Raw genomic sequence first — 7,468 nt, forward strand, 5'->3', positions numbered from 1 at the left:
GAGGATTTTCACAGAGCAAGCTTTGGTATCTAGTTAGTCTAGTATTCATTAGCCAATGATGTCCTTTGGTATTTATTAAAGTCACCACAGCATGGGGGCCCTTTATCTTTAGGTTTTGCCCAAGAGTTAGCTTATCTGCTTCTTGTGCTAGCAGGGCTGTTTCTGTCAAGGCCCTCAAACATGAGGACCAACTCTTAAAAATGCCATCTAGTTGTTTATAGAGGTAGGCCACTGGCCTCAGCCAGGGCCCCATGATCTGGGTCAAAACTCTAACTGCCATTTTTTTCCCCTCTGTTTGACATATATAGTGTAAAAGGTTTTGTCTGGTCAGGTAGCCCCAGGGCTGGGGCCAATGTGAGTTTTTCTTTTAACTCATGAAAAGCTCATTGCTGTTGGTTGTAATAGATGTAGTTTATCCAATCTACATTTTTATTAACTGTCACCCACCAAAATATTGACTCAAATCCTGCAGCTATTTGATTTTGGGCTTTAAATTGATCTGGTATTCCTTGCGGGACTCCAATTGCGTCTAAACAGACGTGAGAGTCGAAAGACCCATAAGGGGCTTCTCTCACTTTGTGATGTCTTATTTTTCCTTCCTCTGGTTGATGAAATGCCAGGGTGAAAGGGATAACCAATTGTACTAAAGCACAAATGCCACTCCAGTTATTCAGCAGAGTGCCCAGTAAAGGTCCACCACAATACCACCACACATCAGCTCAGGGATGAACAAGGGCTGACTGATTGATATGCTCTTAAAAATCCTTAAGCTCACTGCATCGCTTCAGGTCTCCAAGGAATGCTAAGTTTTCTCCCTGTTGTGAGAGACAAGAAGTGAACCTAGTATTGGGAGGTGGAAGCTGGATGGCCCTTGAGGGCTGACTTGCAGGGTGCTGAACTTCGGGATATAGCAGAAAGAGCTTGGCATGACTTATTACTCCAGGCTGTAGAATCCTGGAAAAGAGCTACCATGCAGCCTACTCCTGGTTGACTGGAGGACCACCTTAGTGGAACGGGGACAATCTGGGCCTCTGGTCTGCCATGTGCACAAGCATAACAATTGCCTTTGTTTAACGTGTGGACGGAATATTTGATCCATTCCAACCAGGCATTTGCATCTTGGTAACCTGCTTAATAGCCAAAGTTTGTTTTAAGTCTTTAACTTCTATGATCCTCTAGTGAAATGAATGTATGATTTTAGGAAATTACAAAAACCAGTTGGGACAGTCCATTCTTGCTCTTTAGTGGTCCACAGAGCATTGGACCAACTATGGCATAAAAGCTCTACATTGGGGGCAAGACTCCTGGTTGTCACTGGGGTCTTTATGGAAATCTCCCTGGATTAAATGGTCCTAATTTACTAATGCCCAGTCTGAGGAGAGTCAGGAAGGACAGAGGTACTTTTCTGAAGTAGAGAGCTGTCTTTGACTTGGCAAGTCCCCACAGGTTATAACAAGGAAAGCATTAAATGCAATAGTTTGAGGCAAAATTGACTTGGTTATGTTAATAACTAGATGATCAGCAATAGAGCGAGGAAAGAAGAAAGAGTAATAGAATAGATGAAAGAGTTAAATTTTTCTTACCTTAGTTTAGTAGGGTTTTCCCCTGGGACTGTGGTCCACGACTCCAGAGGGTGTGGCACTTTCTTGACTCGGGTGTGATGAATCCATCCCCTTTCCACTGTATGAACAGCAGTCTTGGTGGTTAGCAGCACAAGGTAAGCTCCTTCCCAGGCTGGTTCGAGTTTTCCCTCTTTCCACCCTTTGATGAGAATGTGATCTTCAGGCTGGTGCTAGTTTACAGGAAATTCTAGGGGTGGTACATGTGCTAAAAGACTTTTAGTTTTGAGGGAAAGGAAAGTGGAAGATAAACCAAGTATATAATTTTTAAGGAATTAACCTTTTGTTTTAAATGTGGGGACATCAGCAGTAGACTTTATAGTCCTTGGTGCCTTCCTGCTGAGAAATTTCCTTTAGCACCTATTTTTATTAATTTTTAGACCAAAGAAAGTCAAACACCATTTTATATTTCAGAATGCTTCCTGCATGATTTTATACCAGATAAGCTAAATTTCACCTTTATATTAGTGTGTTACTAATGTTAAACTTAGTTTCAATAAAACTTTGTAGACATACATATTCAAATTTTAATACTGGACCATAAGGTAAGATTTTTATAGACTCTTTTAAACCTTTTATAATTTTTGTTAAAGAGGTTAGTGATTTAAGAAAAACCCGTTGTGTTTTTATTTTAATGAAAAACTGGATGATACCTCTTTAAATTAACTAATATGTTTACACACAGAATTTTCTTTACGATTAATGTTTTAAAACTTGCTTAAACCTTCAAAACAAAACTTTTTTTAACCTTTTAGTGTAGGTAAAAATCCACATTCTTATGCCTCCTTATAATCCCTTTACCAAAGGTATATTTTACTTTCCTTATACACCTTGCACATAAACTGTTTCTTCAATAGTTTTACATTCAAGAGGCCTAATTATTTTTAACTTATACAATATTTCTGGCATGAATTCTTTTTTATAAGTTTTTTTTCTCTTTCATGACTTTCACAGACAATTCTTCGACATGCCTTAATTTTCTGACTTATTACAAACATCTCTTTCTTTAAACAACCAGTTAATTCATTTCAGGACAAGAATTTACCATATAACATTCTTTTTACATAAATTCTGCCCCCATCCCCTTTTCTTCCTTTTTTTCTGAAGATGATAACCATTCTTTTTCAAAGAGAACTTCCTTTATGTCTGTGGACTAGACTGTCTAAGGCCACAAGATTACAAGTTACTGTCATACATGTTACACTGTTAACTTTTAGCAAACTTTACTTTTGTAGAAAACTTTGTAAGTGTGGGATTTCAATTATCCTTTGTTATTAATAAGATCTTGTCTAGTTCAAATTAACTTAGAATTGGTATAGATGGCTTTGTCTTTTTTTTTTTCTTTCAATTATCCAGGAGGAGCCATCTTTCGTTCTATCCTGAAGGGACTTCCTCGTAGGTCTGGTCAGACCTTTGTATGGTAATTAAGATTTAAATCCCCTGTTAGGAAACCTGCTGGGTTAAGGGAATTTTCAGTGGTTAATGTTAAATCATCATTTTTTTTTAACAGAATACCCCTAAACTTTAAGATTTTTAAGTTAGTAAGCTACCTTTTTGCCCCCCCCCTTTTTTTTCCTTAGGATACTTCTGAACTGGTGAGGTATGCTCACAATGAGGTTTCCCCTAAGAGTTATTTTTCTACTTTCTTCTGTTAGAAAAGTAGGTGCTGCTACAGATTGAATGCATTTGGGCCATACACGGGTTAATGGGTTAATGGTTTTTCACAGGAAGGCTAGGGGTTATCAGTGGCCTCAGTGCTTTCTGGGTATTCCCTTGTTTACACTGACAACAAAGTGGTATTGGAGTGTTATAGGGTTAAGGAGAATACCTTTAATTATCAATTATAGGTTTTAAATTTACCTTGGCTTTTAAAGGAATAGGGTACACTATTTTATTTTATTCTTAACTACTTGTATCTCTCTCTCTTTCTTTCCTTGACTCCTTCTTTGTCTTTCTGTCTCTTCCTCTCTGTCTCTTTCCCTCTCTCTTTGCCTCCTTTTCTCTCTGTCTCTTTTCTCTCTCTCTCTCTGTCTCTCTCTGCTGGTCTTTCCCTGCCTCTGCCAGCCATTTATGCTGCTGTTCTCTCAACCACTGTGGGAGGGATCTAAAACCAACTGTAACCAAGTGTCTACCTAAGGGAACTGATCTGCATGCCCTGGCTTACAGGTTACCTTGTGCCATACCTTTGAAACCGGGGACCTGTCTAGGCTTCCTTCTGATGGCCAACCCACCTCTAATGCTGGCCAGTCTATTTCATGCAAAGTTCTAACTTTTCCTGGTGTCAGAGTAATACCATAATCTCCCTTAAATCCTTTCTGGAAATTTGTCAACATAGTTCCTGGTGGGGTGGGCTTACTTTGTGCCTCACCCATGCTTCCTCAAGACAAAACACCATGCTTACACCACACGCACACCACAAAACAAAGAACGGGGAAAAAGGGCACACAGACACTTTTACAGTTTACACCAAACCAGAATCAAAACCAAACAGAGTATCAATAAATCCAAGCCAGGTCAAAACCAAAACCAAAGTATCAAGCAATCCAAGTCAAGTCAAAAACAAAAACCACAGTGCCAGTACAGACACACCATGGGTGATCAGGCCACGCTTCCACTCAGATGGAGTGGGCAAGTTCCAAAGACTAGTCTTACCAAGTTTCAGATGTCCAGACTGCAAGTGCCGGTTCATTCCCGGTGTTCAGCAACTGTGCTGATCTTCCATGGGGGCCTGCCATACACTGCTCTGACGAGGCATTCCACTGGGGAAAATGCCTACCTGGGAGCGCTCCCAGGATCCACAGCACTCAAGCCGGCCAGAGTCCCTTGCAAGGATGCTCCACAGGGCAGGCCCAAGCTGCCTAAGGGGGTGTCTTGGCCATCCGTTAATCACCTCACTTTCTGGTCAGGGAACCAAGAAATGTAGCAGGATGAGCAGCAGACAAAACTCCTTAGACACCGGGTTAAAGAAGGAAGGAGCTTTATTCAGCTGGGAACTTCAGCAGACTTGCATCTCAAAAGCCAAGCTCCCCAAGTGAGCAATTCCTGTCCCTTTTAAGGGCTTACGACTCTAAGGGGGTCCATGTGAGAGGGTCGTGAACAATTGAGCAAGCAGGGGATACATGTCTAGGGGCTGCATGTACTGGTAATCAGAATGGAACAGAACAGGACAGGGATTTTCACAATGCTTTTCCATACAATGTCTGGAATCTATAGATAACATAACCGGTTAGGTCAAGGATTGATCTTTAACTACCAGGCCTAGGGCACTGCGCTGGACTGTCTGCCTGTGGATTTCATTTCTGGCTTTTAGTTTTTACTTCTTCTGTCTTTGGAGGCAGAAGTTGGGCATAAGACAATATGAGGAGTGGTCCTCCCTTAGTAGAATGGTGTTATTTGTACTTTTCATTTTGAGAGCACACCAAGAGGGGTGGGCAGGGGTTTTTATTTTTAACACAAGGGGCTTTTACTGTTGTGTCTTTTTTTTTGCGGACTGAGTTGGACTGTATAATCTAAGCTAATCTTGATTGGCTAATTTGAATAGAGCAAGGATGTGGGTTACAGTGGTAGAACAAGTAGTTTCAGCAGGAAGAATAGTTGTAGAGTGTGTAACTAAGGAAACAGAACAGACGTGAGTTATAAATTAGGAATGATGGAAAGGGTTGTTTATAGCAGTTAGCTAAAGAAACTGGAGAGACAAAGAACAGGAAGAACAGGGAACTAAAACTTTTTGAAGAGGAATTTATCATCTCTGACATGTGTCTAGTCTCTGTTAGCTGGAGTTGGACTGTACAATTGCAACTGAACTTGATTGGCTAACTTGAAAGGGGCAGGGGTGTGATTACACTGGTGGACAATGGGAGGGGTAATTTACAGAATGACTAGCAGATGTGAGCTCTGTAGATAAGGAATGATGGGAAAGTTGTTTACTGAAACTAAAACAGGGAGGCATAAAGGATAAGGAATGTAGTTTGGCTTTGGGAATATGGAACAAAGAGCAAGGATGTTAAACAAGCCAAACTTTTAAAGAGGAACTCTTTTTATATCTGACAGCTAAGATCAAAGCAGAACTGAAGGACATAGAAATATGAAAAAACCTTCAAAAATAAATGAATATCGAAGCTTGTTATTTGAAAGATCAGCAAATAGCTAGATTGCTAGCCAGACTAATGAAGAAGAAAAAAGAGAAGAAGCAAATAGATACAATAAAAAATGATAAAGGGGATATCACCACTGACCCCACAGAAAAACAGACTACCATCAGAGAATACTATAAACACCTCTACACAAAGAAACTAGAAAATTTAGAAGAAATGGATAAATTCCTGGATACATACACCCTCTCAAATCTAAACCAGGAAGAAGTCAAATCCCTGAATAGACCAATAACAAGTTCTGAAATTGAGGCAGTAACTAATAGCCTATCAACCAAAAAAAGCCCAGGATCAGATTCACAGCCAAATTCTACCAGAGGTACAAAGAGGAGATGATACCATTCCTTCTGAAACTATTCCAAACAATAGAAAAAGAGGGAATCCTCCCTAACTCATTTTATGAGGCCAGCATCATCCTCATGCCAAAACCTGGCAGAGACACAACAACAACGAAAAAAACATTTCAGGCCAGTATCCCTGATGAACATTGATGTGAAAATCCTCAATAAAATACTGGTAAACCAAATCCAGCAGCACATCAAAAAGCTTATCCACGACGACTGAGTCGGCTTCATCCCTGGAATACAAGGCTCGTACAACATACACAAATCAATAAATGCAATCTATCACATAAACAGAACCAATGACAAAACCACATGAGTGTCTCAATAGATGCAGAAAAGCCCTCGATAAAATCCAACACCTCTTCGTGCTAAAAATTCTCAATAAACTAGGTATCGATGGAACATATCTCAAAATAATAATAGCTTTTTATGACAAACTCACAGCCAATATCATACTGAATGGGCAAAAGCTGGAAGCATTCCCTCTGAAAGCCAGTGCAAGACAAAGATGCCCTCTCTCACCACTCCTACTCAACATAGTATTGGAAGTTCTGGCCGGGGCAATCAGGCAAGAGGAAGTAATAAAGTTTATTCACATAGGAAGAGAGGAAGTCAACTTGTCTCTGTTTGCAGATGACATGATTTTATATTTAGAAAACACCATCGTCTCATCCCCAAATCTCCTTAAGCTGATAAGCAACTTCAGCAAAGTCTCAGGATACAAAATCAATGTGCAAAAATCACAAGCATTCCTATACACCAATAACAGACAAACAGAGAGCCAAATCATGAGTGAACTCCCATTTACAATTGCTACAGAGGGAATAAAATACCTAGGAATACAACTCACAAGGGATGTGAGAGACCTCTTCAAGGAGATCTACCAACCATTGCTCAAGGAAATAAGAGAGGACACAAGCAAATGGAAAAACATTTCATCCTCATGGATAGGAAGAATCAATATTGAAAAATGGCCATATTGCCCAATTTATAGATTCAATGCTATCCCCATTCAGCTACCATTGACTTTCTTCACAAAATTAGAAAAAACAAACTACTTTAAACTTCATATGGAACCAAAAAACAGCCCATATAGCCAAGACAATCCTAAGCAAAAAGAACAAAGCTGGAGGCATCACGCTACCTGACTTCAAACTATACTATGAGCCTACAGTAACCAAAAGAGCATGGTACTGGTACCAAAACAGATATTTAGACCAATGGAACAGAACAGAGGCCTCAGAAATAACAGGACACATCTACAATCATCTTATCTTTGACAAACCTGACAAATATAAGCAGTGGGGAAATGATTTCCTATTTAATAAATGGTGTTGGGAAAACTGGCTAGCCG

General features: G+C 39.9%; 1 protein-coding gene across 4 annotated transcripts in view; it reads left to right on the forward strand.

Annotated features, from left to right (window-relative positions):
- TFPI (tissue factor pathway inhibitor (lipoprotein-associated coagulation inhibitor)) overlaps positions 1 to 7,468 on the forward strand; it is a 108,258-nt gene that overhangs the window by 47,558 nt on the left and 53,232 nt on the right. Inside the window, exon 1 of one of the 4 annotated variants that reach the window (XM_011936488.1) lies at positions 1,688 to 1,717. The exons of the other annotated variants lie outside the window; for them this stretch is intronic. The gene's annotated coding sequence lies outside the window, so the exon portion shown is untranslated. Of the gene's footprint in view, positions 1 to 1,687; positions 1,718 to 7,468 lie in introns of those variants that run through there. 4 annotated transcript variants of the gene reach the window in all.

This window comes from Colobus angolensis, unplaced genomic scaffold (assembly GCF_000951035.1).
Source record: "Colobus angolensis palliatus isolate OR3802 unplaced genomic scaffold, Cang.pa_1.0 Scaffold153, whole genome shotgun sequence".
In the NCBI taxonomy this organism is placed as follows: Eukaryota; Metazoa; Chordata; class Mammalia; order Primates; family Cercopithecidae; genus Colobus; species Colobus angolensis.